This window comes from Leptodactylus fuscus, chromosome 6, assembly GCF_031893055.1.
Source record: "Leptodactylus fuscus isolate aLepFus1 chromosome 6, aLepFus1.hap2, whole genome shotgun sequence".
Lineage (NCBI taxonomy): Eukaryota > Metazoa > Chordata > Amphibia > Anura > Leptodactylidae > Leptodactylus > Leptodactylus fuscus.
The window spans coordinates 58,792,561-58,807,355 of record NC_134270.1 but is presented as its reverse complement, the minus strand read 5'-3'; the positions used below and the strand labels follow the sequence as shown (position 1 = coordinate 58,807,355).

Genomic DNA, 14,795 nt, shown 5'->3' with positions numbered 1-14,795 from the left:
TAATATCATTTCTGTCCCCAGAACATCACTACCCCAAAACATCACAACCCTATCTGGCACCAAGGAGGTAATATGTTCTATTGCATTGGTGCCAGCGGCTAATGAGGAAGTGATTTACACCCATGCAAAGTACCAAGAAGCAGGATCATGCTAATTAAGGTGACGGCTGCTCTTTAATTAAGCAGCAATTCCTCCCCAAAGTCGCTTTTCTCATGCAAATCTGGAGAGGTTGCCTCACACAACAGCTCTATTGCTGATAGCTGAACCCCAATCTCAGGGTGTTAATCCTCTGTGCTGCCATTGTTGGGAGGATGTTGAACGTGTAGTAATTCCACAGTGTTGTGCTCACGCTTGAAGTCTTTGCCAGAGTTTTAAAAGTGGGTTCCCGCCAAGTGATGTGAAGGATTATCACTCCAATGCTTGGGTAATGGAACGATTCAATTCAGACAACCACCAAGTGGAATCAACTTCTCGTCATCCGTCAACATAAGTAAGGGAGGCCCACAGAAAGGAGCCCCCTTCTGGTGCTGGTTAATACTATCACACTGCTAGCCATCTGGGATAGCACAATTTGCCTTTATGCCTTCCCATAAAATAATTTCCTGACGCCTAGTGTTGACTTCCCTACCCTTGTTGACAGGTTGGCGGAGTTGGTTGGCCAAACCACCGATTCCGACTGTTCTGTTGTTCCACAGCCCGACATCCACTCCTTCATAAAACGATGACAGCCATGCTCAGTAAGAAACAGTACAGCTCCTCCAATTCAGGAAAAAAGCATGTGATTGAATTCCTATGACAGTAAATAAGTAACAGACTATACATCTACTGAATTATATAATATTAACAAATTCAATAGTATAATAGAATTTTAAATAATTAATGAATGTATTTTGGAGCTGGTCAGATTCAGAAACTTTTATCCAACTCCAACTCCATCCAAAACTAGTCCTGACTCTAACGTCACCTCTCTCTCCTTATTAAACCTATAGGGAAAATGCAAGTATGTCTGCAAGTATAATTGATATGCTGTAATTTCCTCAATGTGTATAGCCTCCATACAGTTTAATGTCCCCCTTTGCCCCCTGATGCAGTATAATGTCCTCCATTAGGTCTCACACATTATAATGACCCCTTATGACCCCACATAGTATAATGATGATTTTTTTTATTTATGTAGCACTAACATATTCCATAGCACTTATCAAATCATAGGGTTTATGTACAGATGAAACAAGACATTACAGAGTAGTAAATCAAGTCACAATATGAGTGAGGGCCCTGCACTCAAGAGCTTACAATCTATGAGGTAGAAGTGCATTTACAACAGTCCAGCAATTTTTATGAAAAAAAAAAAGCTATTTTAATTACATAAATAAATAAATAAATAAATAAATAAAGCTCTACAAGTCAGTCTCTAGTCTAGTCATTATGTGCAGATTCGAAGTACCAGGGCATACACAGTTACATTCAGATATCCTGTGGGTAGGGTTGAGCCGATCTTGACTTTTCAGGATCGATTTTAAAATCCGATTTCCGATCATTTTTCATTCGAACCCGATCTCGATCCTAATTCCGATCCCAATGCAAGTCAATGGAATTTTTTAATTAATCGGAGATTGGATTTTAAAAGCAATCCTATTCACTATACAGCATGGAATCTAAAAATTGTTAGAATCCACGCTACGTAGTGAATCACTAAAGTAGCCAGAGGATTTTTTTTAAATTCTCTGGCTACTTAGTCCCCCCTGGTGTCCACTTACCTGCAGAGATGGCTGGTCCGGTGCCCGGGGCCTTCTTCTTTGCTTCGCTGCCGCTCCACGCTGCTCCCTGCCCCCTCCCTGCCAGGTTAGGAGAGTGTGGGCAGGTTAGGAATCCGATCTTTTCCGAACACGATCGCTCAACCCTACCTGTGGTATAATGTGGGAGGGTGAACAGAGGAAGGGTAGTTTAGGGAGCCTAAGTGCAGAAGTGTTATAGATAGGAAATGTGATAGGCCTGTCTGAAGAGAGGTGTCTTTAAGATGCGCTTGACGCTGTAGAAATTAGAAGATAATCTGATTGTCCAGGGTAGAGCATCCCAGAGAACTGGTAGTACTCAGGAGAAGTCTTGGATATGGGAGTGGAAGGCTCTGATAATAGAGGATGTCTCGTGGTAGACATTGGATGGGTGATAGACAGAGATGAGGGAGAAAATGTAGGAAGGGGCAGCATTATGGGGATCTTTGTGGATGAGGGTGATAAGTTTATATTGTATTCTATAATGAATAGGCAGCCACTTCGCCATAACTATATGATTAATTCTAATCATAGAAAGAGCCAATTATATATGGCCAAATGACAAATTAATACTGAATCTTTTCTCATAACACAATACATTAATCTGCTTAGCTCCTTTTGTGGCTTGCAGATTTCACTTTTCCATGTGACAGGCTATCTTTAAAATAGGAATTATCCATTCTAATGCCTAATACTAATGATTTATCTTTGAGGTTAATGTCACACAATGTACCTGGATGCGACTGTAGCCGCCAGTGCTTTTATGTCTCTTTAAGTGAAATACTTATTCATTTCAGCTAAATACAATTTCTGATCCTACGGTTTTGTTTTAAACATGTGATCAGTAATGATATAAAGCTGAAATTAATCTGCCTATCACATGGAGAAGTGGAAGCACCAGCGGCCCAGAAACTGGATGCCAGTATGTCATGTGGCACCCTTAGGCAGTTTAATATAGTACATAGGCGAGACAATTTACTAACAAACTTAGCCTACTAGTTTAGCTAAGTGAATAAACTTATAGATTAATATCTTCATTTTCATAATATTAATCTTCATGTTATGGACAGAGATAAAGGAAAACAGATAAAAAATATGCTCTAGGAAATGTTCACATGGCACAACAAAGTGTTACTATAGCTTGATATTCCTGCACCTCAAAATTTGCAAATTCCCTAACAGAATCCATAACCAACACATTTTTCTATTTATTGTAGCCAGTTCGGCAGATTTGATGCAGATTTACCCCATAACAGCACCCTCTGCTGGCCATCACTCTTCTTTACACACATCATTTACTTTGTGACCCTATTAACCTATTATTTCATCTGTGACCAATCTGCTAATGAATTTTTCTCTCCTTGTAATAGCGATTGCTTATTTGGATTTGACCCAGGAGAGGCGCGAGGCAGCGTACTATCTGCCGGCTGCTATTTGTGGCCTGGCCTGTGTTTATTTTATTCTTAGCCTGTGGAATCCTTTGACAGGAAAAGCCTAAAACAGCAGCAGCTATTTATATAGTTGTGTGCTGAGTACACACACACAGAATTGTCTTCATTCACAACACAGCGGCCATCTTTCATGGGAACCCGGCCACGTCCTATTACCATGGTGATTTTGTTTACTAGGCTTACACTCATCAAGATTTAGTGTCTAGACATTAAGACTGGAACGTTACTATGTGAGAAATACGTAGATGTATAGCTTATGGTGTCAGGAGATCACCAGGGTAAGCATGGCGTAGCATCGGTCTAGCTCCAAGAACATGGATAGACCATGCTATAAGAAATACGCAGTCCTGAGATTGACGATCAGGTCACCAATAATGTTAGTTAGGTTTGTCATACTGCTGTACCCACATGATTTTAAACAGTAAGTTCTACAGTTATACACATCTAGTCAGTGACCAAGGCCCCCTGTACATATGTCCAAACTCCCATTTGTTAGCTGATCACATCTTTAGTGCATGCATAAAAATCATCAATTGTCAGCGACACATCCTTTTATGCAAACAGGGGATGTTCTGTTGTCAAACTTGGCTGTGGACGATCATATCAATGATTCAGACTTATGTAGTACAATGATTACTGAGTAACAAGCAACTTGCTATGTAAAATTAACCTTAGTGAAGATGGACTTGGCACAGGCTCAGACTGGCCCACAGGTGAACCGCTGGTTTGCCCCTGAGCCAGATGGGCCCACAGATCACCTTAACATGGTGCAGTGTTCTCATTCAGATACTCACGGTTTAGCATCTCAGCAAAGATATGCATCAGTATAATATACTCGATAGAGTGAGAAAGTGCACAGTTAATTTTTATATACTGTAGACACATTGACTGACTTAGTGCCACGTCATACCATCCAGTATCCTTCCTCCCTGGGCCCCATCTTCCCAACCACCAATCATCTTATTATTTATTATTATTTATTTGCTTACTTGTATAGTGCCATCATATTCCTCAGCACTTTTCCGACATTGTTAGTCACTGTCTCATATAGAGCTTACAATCTACATTCCCTCTAAGTATGTCCTTGGAGTGTGGGAGGAAACCGGAGTACCCAGAGGATACCCATGCAAACATGGAGAGAACATACAAACTCTCCCCAGTGTTGCAAGGCTGGAGTGCTAACCACTGAGTCACCATGCTTCCCATACTGAGCCACCATACTGCCCATCCTGAGCCACCGTACTACCCATCCTGAGCCACCGTACTGCCCATGCTGGCACAGTGTTTATGCTGAGCGCATATCCTGGGCTTACAGAGCTTAAAGGGTCTAGTTCAAAGCAAGAACCAGCAGACCATTGACAGAACCCAGGACAGAAACAATCAGAGGCAAGGGCTGAAAAATATGTTCATAGTGGCTACATTTTAGGAATTTGTGAACATGTGTCAAGTAATAATTATATGTAGCTGTATAGTGGGCCACCAGAATGAATTGTATAGGTGGGCCCTAGGCACCCCATTTTTACAATGAGCAAGTAACTGGGTCAGATCTGTGTGGCGCTTTATCAGGCTTCAGGGCCCACTCAAAGGTGTTGGGCTGTAAGGGTAGATACATGAGACGAAACTGAAAGGTAAAGAGCGAGCAGATGATTGCAACATAAGACACATAGTTTGGTGTTTACACTTAAACAAGTACAAGGCTTGGCAATTATGAGTTTTTTATGGATACTAGGCATAGTGATTAAAATTCCCAAGATGGCACACAGCATAATGTTTATAATATGAACTTCATCATTTGGTTTGTCACACCCTCAGTTTCTTGTGACAAACAGTAATGTTCCCCAAGGTTTTCTTCAGTCCCATGTACTGTCACTTACCAGGAAGCAGTCTGGAACCACTTGGAATAATCCACTGACAAACTCTGGGTAAGGGGCTTCCTCATGCATGATAGTCCCAATTCACCAAATACCCAATCTTATGCTCTAGAGTGGTTTGCTGGCTTGATCCAACTCCACTCTTAGACAAGGCTGTTTAGTTGCTGCTCTCTCTCAGTCCCATGCGGCATCACAACCACATCTAACAGTCAATGGAATCCTTTACTGTTCAAAACACAATTATTAAAACACGTACATGGTGCAGCCCTATATATAGTATTACTATTCCCTAGATCAGAGCCCTGCAGCTCTAAGATCCAGCAGCCACACCCCTGGCCAGAAACAATACATGCCCGCCTGTAAAGCAAAGAGAAGAGTGTGTAAAGGGTTGTTGTGGAGCGTACACTCTACAGAGCAGTAGATAGGCCTTCCTTCATCTATGGCACCACCATTACTCTGTATCTAAATACATAAAAGTGGCTTGTTGGAGGCCCCCTGACAACCAGCAGCATCCAGTGCACATGCCTTGGTCGCCCTCCCATAGCTACGACCCTACATTCTAAAATTGATAATGTGACAAAAATGTGTTGTACTTGTTTTGCTCTGCAATGCATTTATAATGCTGCGTCCTTAGTTTTCAGAGTTCAGCTGCAGGGCTATACCGTAAGAGAAGGACTTTAGGACCATGGAGACTTGATCAGCCCTAGACTGACCGACCAGCCATACTTACTTGGCTATGCTAGACACATGGCTCTTATCAGTCACAATGGTGGAATAAGCAAAAACCTGTGCTTTGGAGGGGCAGGAATAGCGATGAGATTTGGGGACAAGATGTCTGCCACAGTGGGTGTCAGGTTTGTTCAGTGTAGTATACATGAGAGCAGCTGAACAAGCAGAGTTGCCAGGGGAAACACATTAGCTCAGTCGACCCATTTTGCTCAGCAGTCGGGATGAAATGCCTTGGTGCCAGACCATGTTGAAGGCCAGGAGAAATGCCAGAGTAGAGACCAGCCCTTAGGCTAGCTCAGAATGACTGGCACATTCAATGCAAGAAGTAGTAAGGAGACAGCTGTGCAGAGTCAGGCTAGAAATACATAGCCAGATATCTGCAGTCGAAGCCTACAAATAGTTAAATTTAAGTTCTGTGTCTGTAACCATGCATAAGCTAGAACCTCTCTGTACCAGACAAGAGAAAATGTGTTTACCAACTGTGAACCATTGATCTGATCTGTAAGTCCATTGCCAGCACTGTGTTGTTTTGCAAAAGTAACAGAACTGTTCCTGCTTTTAACCAGCTAGAGTCCATATGACTTTTCCTGCACCTTGCCCTGGAACCTTTCAAGAGGTTATTATTCATTGGATAATAAGGCAGAACAAAGCAAAACATAACTGCTTAGCAAGACTCAATTAAAGTCATTTTCTGGACTAAAATTATTGATCTATTTTAAGAATAGGTAGTAATTTTAATTTGGTGGGGCTGACACGTGATCCCCACCTCACCAATCAGCTCTTCTTAGCGGCAGATACACAGAGAATAGAGCAAAAAGCAGATAGCTTTGTTTTCTGTGTAGTGGCTAGGCCAGGTTACTGCAGATTACCTCCTGTTCATTGAAATGGGAGCTACGTGGTAAAGACTTGGTCAAGCCCCTACACAGAGAGGTGCTGCTCCATTCTCTATGTACCTATCTATCAGCTGCAGAGTTCAGATGATCGATGGGCGTGGGGTTGAGTGTCCCATCCCCACCAATCTGATATTGATGACCTATCCAATCTTATTTTTAGCCCCTCAAATCCCTTTAACTTCATTGGAATAATACTATATATACAGTAATAAAGTTCAGAGCATGGGGGGAGTGCAGTCGCATTGGGGCCCAGGAGCCTTAGGGGGCCCATAAGCACTGGCATTAGTATTGAGATTGCAGCTTCTATCTGGACCATAAGCCAAGGAGACCCACAGATTACCCTAACCACACTATTGATTAAACTCCTTAGCACCATTACTATCAAGAATTCGCTGTAGGGATGGGGTAGGGATCCCCGGACAAAAGATTGCAGCGGGGCCAACAAGACATTAGTTACGCCACTGGTTGAGAGCCAACGGTTGCTCTTCAACTTCTGAGTTGCAGTTGCAGTGAAGGATCTCCTTGCATGGTGTTGTCCTGGGGACCTCTTGGCTTGGATATATTCCGCAGAATCCCCTGGTTTGGACATGTCCTCAGGACCCCTTTGTCTCAACCTGGCTTAAGGGATCTCCTTGGTAGCTTGGTGGCTCAACCACCCCCTTACAAGCAGAAGAACAATTAGCTACTTCCCAATGGTCCAACAATTGAGGTGTTCACAGGTCACGCTTCTGTTTCAAACATACAAAGGGAATAAGAGGTGGACCCTGCCCATAGCTCTCTAATGAATATTACTATATTATCTGTGGTGGTTCCTGTCCTGTTTATAACAGAAGCAATATAATGGATCTTTTCTCTGGTGGCTGTAATTGACTCTATCTACTGCATGCTGACCACAATCTGTGGTCCATGATGTGTTCCCACAGTCTACTTTGGCATGTCTATCTCTGGTGACTCCAGAACACTTTCTTGTAAATTCAATTCACTCTGTCTATGAGAATTCCAGTCCCACTTTTACTAAATATATCAGTGGCCTATAAGTTCAGTGTTATCACGTATTATTGTTATCTGTATTCTCTATATGTCATTTTTATATTGATAGTAAATTAAACTTCATTTCATATCAGACATTGAATTGTTTAGCACCCAAACACTGCAGGGTAATCCTGTGATTTATCTAATGCAGCAGCTCTAGAGATACTGGAGCTATTCATGTGCCTGCAGGGCCAGTTTTTTTTCCTTTCTTCCTCTTGGTGACTTCAAAGGCCTTCAGGATAAAACACAAATGTAGCACACAGGCTGCAACGCACAAGCTTCCGCTGCTGAACACACCCACAGGGCAAGTCCTGGAATGCAGCGGCCTCCTGGCCCTTGTAGTATATAAGAAAGAGGACTATGTGCATGGTGTGTCCTGCAATAATGTGTGTATCCTAGTACCCCCTACCCAAAGGGGGCAAATCACCCTGTGTCAGTGTGTTATTACCCTGTCAACCCAACTATACACTTCTAATTATTCTGTACTCCAAACCTCAATGTGTTATTGTCCTGTCACCCCAACTATACACTTCTCATTGTTCTGTACCCCAAGTGTCAATGTGCCATTGTCTTGATATCCTATCAGTGTATTATTGTTCTAACACTCCAAGCACCAATGTGTCATTGTTGTCACACTAACTGTCTGCGCCTCATTGTTCTGTACCCCAAGCCCCAATTTGTCATTGTTCTGTATCTCAAGTGTCAGTGTGCCATTGTCCTGTCACCCAGAATTTCAAAATATCATTGTTTTGCACCCCACATGTCAGTGTGCCATTGTCCTGTCACCCCGAATGTCATTGTTCTGCACCCCACGTGTCACTGTGCTATTGTCCTGTCACCCCGAATGTCAGCATGTCATTCTTCTGTACCCCATGTGTCAATGTGTCATTGTCCTGTCACCCCAAATGTCATTGCTCTGCACCCCATGTGTCACTGTGCCATTGTCCTGTCAACCCCGAATGTCAATCGTCTGGACCCCATGTGTCAGTGTGTCATTGTCCTGTCACCCCAAGTGTCAGTGAGTCTTTGCATTGTCATCCCAAGTGTCAGAATACCATTGCCTTGTACCCAAGTGTTATTGTCCTGTGCCCCATGTGTCAGTATACCATTGCCATGTACCCAAGTGTTATTGTCCTGTGCCCTATGTGTCAGTATATCAGTGTTCTGCACTGCAGATGTGAGGTGTTACACAGGGAGGAGGGGGTTGTATCAGGTAGTTTGCAGACAGTAGGGGTATTTGAGACAATGAGCTCGGTAGTTGCTTGCCTTTCTAGGTCCTGCAGGGTGTAGCTGGAATGCAGACACTGAATATAATGTCACTTCGCCCCAAGCTGTCATTTCTTGGAGTGAGAGGTCAGTCTAGGACGACCCTTTACCTAGAAGGAATGCGGGAGGGGGAGGGGTGCAGGGCTAGAACACTGCCTCGCACACGGTTCCGGCACTGAAGGGGTTTATGAGGTGTATTAGGGATAGAGGGTCTTTCCCACACAAAGTCCAACCCTCAGAGCTTCCTCCACCCCCAGCTCCCTTCTCCTCCTCCTCCTCTACCTTCTTCCCAGTCACTTCTCCCGAGAGTTGAGTGCGGACGCTGCAGCCAGTCCATGTATTTTCTTGGGGTGTAGAGCCCATCACACCTGAACACTGTGTGCTGGCATGAGGAGGGGGCTTCACATCCCCGAGACCAGGAGGACCAGGCTTGGCACAAAGACCTGACTACCAGAGGCTTCATACAAAGGATTGCTCCTTAGCAACTCGAGAAAGAAACTGAGAAACTTGTCTTCACTTTGCCTGGACGCTCTCTGAGCTGACCTGATCTTTCGGCTTGGACTTGCCTTGAGGAATCTCCCTGCATGGACTTGTCCTGGAGGATCACTTGGCTTGGGTTTATTCCAAGGAATCCTCCTGCTTGGACTTGTCCTGAAGAACCCCCTTCTCTGGACCTGGCTTGAGGGGATCTCCTAGCTTGGGTTTGTCTTGAAGTATCTCCTGGTTTGTGGTCTGATCTATGGTTCTCCGGGCTTGGACTGTATCTGAAGCATCTTCTTGCTTGGATTTAGTATAAGTGATGTACTGTGGGATTCAGCTCAGATCCTATGGGCAAAGAGAGCCCGTGTCAGAGGTAAGAAGTCCAAGCAAAGAGGACGAGTCTCCTTCAATTCCATTGTAGCAGAGATCACAATATACCCTGCAAATTCCTCTTATTGATGTTTTTTTTTTAGTATTTTGTTTCCTGTATAACTTTCATCTGTTACTATTTTATATTGATGATATTATTGATAATAATATTATTATTAATAATGTTAATAATATAATTATTATTATTATTCTATGATTTGTGTATATATAAGGGGATTAGTCAGTACAATAAATTTATTACAGAGGTTTCTGCATTACAATTGCTCTACAACCTGCGCCTCTCCAGCTGTAGTGGAAACGTAACACTCAGTATAAGAAGGATGGGAGTTGTAGTTTCACAACAGCTGAAAAGTCACAGGTTGCCCAACACTAAAATGAAAATAGATGCAACACAGCAGGACTAAAAAACATGTCTATATGGAAGTTATACCCATCTGCCATCAATGTCTGCATGCAGTCAGGTGGTGACATGAGATGTATTATGAATGGAATATTGTTGTAATATTCTGCTCTTAGTCACTTGTAGGACTACAACCATCAGCAGACTCAACCAGTCCATGCCTAAAGCTCAGCAGCCCACATCTACCACAGTCCATTCTTCCTTGTTGTATATTGGGGACTCCTGTAATGTAACATTTGCTGATTGTTTACCTTAGGTTGATACAATGTATGGCCAGGACAATGGGGTACAGCTCCTCTTCTCTACATGTTGTCCTGTGATTTTGTGTTTTAGCTTTACTTTGTCAGTGCTGTCATGTCACCTACTGGGGGGAGCAGAGATCGCCCCCAAGCCTCTCGCCAGTTGTGCATTGTTTGGAGTCTCTTTCAGGTCTAGACTGTATCTCTGCAGGATCCTGGCAGACAAATGTAAAGAATAAAAAAGGAACTCTTACACATTTGCAACCCTAGCTCTCCCCTCTCAGTACCCTGCGGCTTTCCAGGCCTCTCCTAGCAGTGGGGGACAGCAGGGTAGAGGTGTGGGCTGGTGTCATTTCCATGGCTATATATCTTGCTTTAGTTTGACCCCTTGCAGTCATCCACTTCATAACAAGCACCTACAGACATCCAGGGGGGGTGAACACAGGGTGATTGTGTTGTGCAGCATTCCTGCTGCTCTTTCTGGGCCTGGGAGCGATGCCTGTGATGTGAATGGAGACATAGGGGAGTCCATAGATTTTCACATTTCCCTCTTTTCTGGAGTCTTGTTCATTTAACCCTTGAAGTTGGTTACTTTCCATTGATCTTAGAAGGAAACAAAATGTTAGTACGCTGTGGCTTAGGGCTTTCATAAACTTTGTGTACTGCTAGACGTCACTTCTCAAGAGTGATGACAAGATGTAACACCTAAGTGCCCCAGCTGTGATTTGCATGAACCGTTCACAGACCAAGGCCCTGGTGGTTGGGGGGAACCTTTGGCAATAGTATAATGGTTAGGGCAAAGTTCTAATTCTTTAGTAATGTAGAACTGCATAGATACAGTAAATGCAATGCAAATGATGATAATCTATGACCGTAAATGATGATGATCTATTCTTACCACATCTAATATCACCACTTGACTGCATGCAGATATTGATGGCAGATGATATAACTTCCATATAGGCACATTTTTTATTCCTATATTTATTGTAATGTTCTACAACCTGTGACTTTTCAACTGTTCTTGAACTACAACTCCCAACATTGTTATACTGGAGGTTATACTTCCTCCTACAACTATAGACACAGGTTGTTGACCATTTGGGGCTGTGAGAAGTATTCTGTGTATGTATTTGGGAGGGGATGGGGGTTCTCTTGTTTACTTACACAGCTGTTTATATGGGTGGTGTGCGTTTTGGGACCAGTATACGCTGCTACGCTTATAAACATAAATAAATGACAAGGATTCAGGAACATAAATAGGTCTTATTTGCCAAAAGAAACTAGTCGCCTAACTGAGGCACACCAGCTTGGAAATACTTATAGTTCAACCTACCTTCCAGTGCACCACAGTGCCAACCACCCCTGTATATGTATACATACCCATCATTGGATTGCCCACTGTAGCCCTTCCAAGGTTTTCCAAAGCAGCCACAGCAGAGCCCATAATACCCAGTATACAGTGAGATAGATCACTTGCTGTAGGGGTTTATCACATTACTTACATAATGAATGGGTCATTATCATATACTGTTCCTTTGTCTATTAGAATAAATGATATTTCACTCATTGGTCCTCACCATGAAATAGCAGGGGGCATTATTGCTTTCTGGTAGGCCCATTTTAATCCCAGTTGCCCACTTTAAGGCTGATGACAACCATTCATCACCAATTTCATGGATGGCACAAGATGACATTTGTGCACCATTTATGTCTCCACAGCCCCATTCATTGAGGCCAGTGAGCACAGACAGGAGTAGGACCTGTCCAGAGTTTTGCTTAAGGCCCCATACATGGGACCATGAAAATACTCGATCGTATGTATGGGGTCATAACAATGAATGGGTCACTGGTCTAGCCATGAAAAACACAGCTATCATACTGACTGTGCACATAGTGGTGTGCATGAGACCTTGGTTGAACTGTAGGATGTCCAGGTGTTGTGTTGTAGAAACCTGGAGGTATGTAGTAAAAGTAGTCATATACATCATATAATGATTGGCCATATAGGCTGACAGACTGATTATGGGATTGTTTGAACAAATAACCAAACTGCCCAATCATGGGGCAGTTTAGAAAAAAAAAATGTTTGCCAAATTTGGCTGATCATGCCATATACTTTTATTTTTAGCGAATTGCCTTGCAAAAATTTCCAAAACAGGATATTTTTTTGCTGGTGACCATCGCAAATGGTCGTTCACAAAGTTCCTCTTTCATTTTTTTTTTTTTTTTTTACACAATTGTCAGCTGAAATGGACAAAATTAGAATTTAGTTGGCTGTATTGAGAAGCAGTACTATAGCAGTTCTTCTATATATGGATTGTATTATAGAGATTATATTTTTGTATATGGGGCAGTTTTATAGTAGCTATATTCTTGTCGTATGTATAACCATGTTCAGAGAGGCAGTGTTAAAGGCATAGTTGTCAATACTCCCAGAAAATGGGCATGGATGGGCATGGTCCACCAGAAAGGGGCAAGGCTTGCATAAAATTAAACCCCAGAGTAGGTGGTTTGTGGGCGTTCCTGGGTATGAAAGGGCGTTCCCAGATAGGTTCAGGGCAGGGTAAAGTGATAGTCTAAACATTCCCTGAATTTTGGTGACAAGTATGAGTAAAGGGAGTCTGTCACCACCAGAACAGTCAGATAGCTGCTACCTCACGGTCGGTGCCTCCATTGCTGAGATACTAGTTGTTTTTTCCTTGCTATGCTAATGAGCTTTTTGGTTCCACATCACCATTGCTCTTATCACACCCAAGAGCTATTCTTTCCAACCTACAATCCCACTTTCTGCTGTGACTGACATGTGCACTGCCTGGTCCTGTCCGTCATTGCAGATCGGTAGCTCTTTGGTGCAATAGTGATGCCGTCACTGCACCAAATAGCTTATTAGCCAATCTGGAATAAACCTAATATCTCAGTAATGAAGGCACCAATCTGGAAGATGGTAAAGTATTTCCTTCACATGAACCTTGACTATCTTACTGTGCTTATAACTGTAATTCAGTAGGGACTTGAAAGTCATCTCTGTAAATATGAAGTACAGAGATGGCAATATTATAGTAGTTATATTCTTGTATACAGGTATTTTTTCCTAATTCCCTTAGTGTGTGTGTGTATATATATATATATATATATATATATATATATATATATATATATATATATATCTCTGTGCGTCTGTGCTCCTTTATATAGCAACAGACCGCACAGCTAGTCTACAACACATTGACATCGAGGTGGGAGATCCAGGGCCAGGACTATACAGCAAGATGATCTAGTCCAGGTCTTGTTCTGCGCATGTGAAGATCCAAGTACTATTAATTTTATCTCCCTGTCCTGTAACTCTGCCAGTGAGTGAGAAGAAACAGAGGAGGTCGAGGATTCCAGACCTGTCAGAGATATGTGACTACAGCAACTAAGACTACTTCTCTCAACAAATGCACAATAAAACTCAGAAGACAATTTTCTATAAGAGAACTGCAGATAAAATGTATTAGTTATAGTTTTCGTAGCCCCCTCCTATCTGATACTGATGACCTATTGTAAGGATAGCCTATCAGTATCTGATTTTGGACATGCCCTTTAAGTTCTCAGGATAAGGGAGCACTGACACTTCAGATGACAGGACGTAGTGACATGACTAGGACGCCTGGACATGTGGGCCTACTTAGAAAGTGAGTAAGTAGAGGGCCACACTCTGGTGCTGCTTTGCTTTGTTGCTAGAACACTTTGCGGCGGTTTTTCTTTTCTGTTCGTAAACAAACATTTCCCTCTAGTCTTCGCCTCCTCTTCAGCTTCATCTGTTCCTCATTTACTCCGCACATTTTGACAGTAGTTAAAGTCGGGCACTTTCTTGGAGGGGGGGGGGGGGTTGTAAAACACAAATGTTATGTTTGGCCGTATCCATTCACAGCAAATATTTCTTTCCTTTGTGCTTTTTTTTTTTCCTTTCTTGTGGTAAATTGACGAAGAAAAGTAACTTTCAGCCACATTTCATAGAATCTGTGCTGTGAAGCCAGTACGCTCTCCTACCTGGCACTGATATAGCGGTATTTATGGGGAGAATCATATTACTGTCAGATTATATTACTTTACTGTTATTGGAACAGGTATTGGTGTTTGTTTTTTTTTAACTTTGTGAAATTAAAAGGTACTTTAAGTCTGTGCAGAGTATTTTAGGAGATGTGTGTGCTGGTCTGCTGGAATATCATAAAGTGAGAGAGAAAGATCCCCACAGCAGCACAGACTATTTCAGGAGTGGGGGTT

General features: G+C 42.6%; 1 protein-coding gene across 3 annotated transcripts in view; it reads left to right on the top strand.

Annotated features, from left to right (window-relative positions):
* Positions 1 to 14,795, top strand: part of CDON (cell adhesion associated, oncogene regulated) — an 83,616-nt gene that overhangs the window by 44,807 nt on the left and 24,014 nt on the right. Inside the window, exon 1 of one of the 3 annotated variants that reach the window (XM_075280060.1) lies at positions 9,206 to 9,870. The exons of the other annotated variants lie outside the window; for them this stretch is intronic. The gene's annotated coding sequence lies outside the window, so the exon portion shown is untranslated. Of the gene's footprint in view, positions 1 to 9,205; positions 9,871 to 14,795 lie in introns of those variants that run through there. 3 annotated transcript variants of the gene reach the window in all.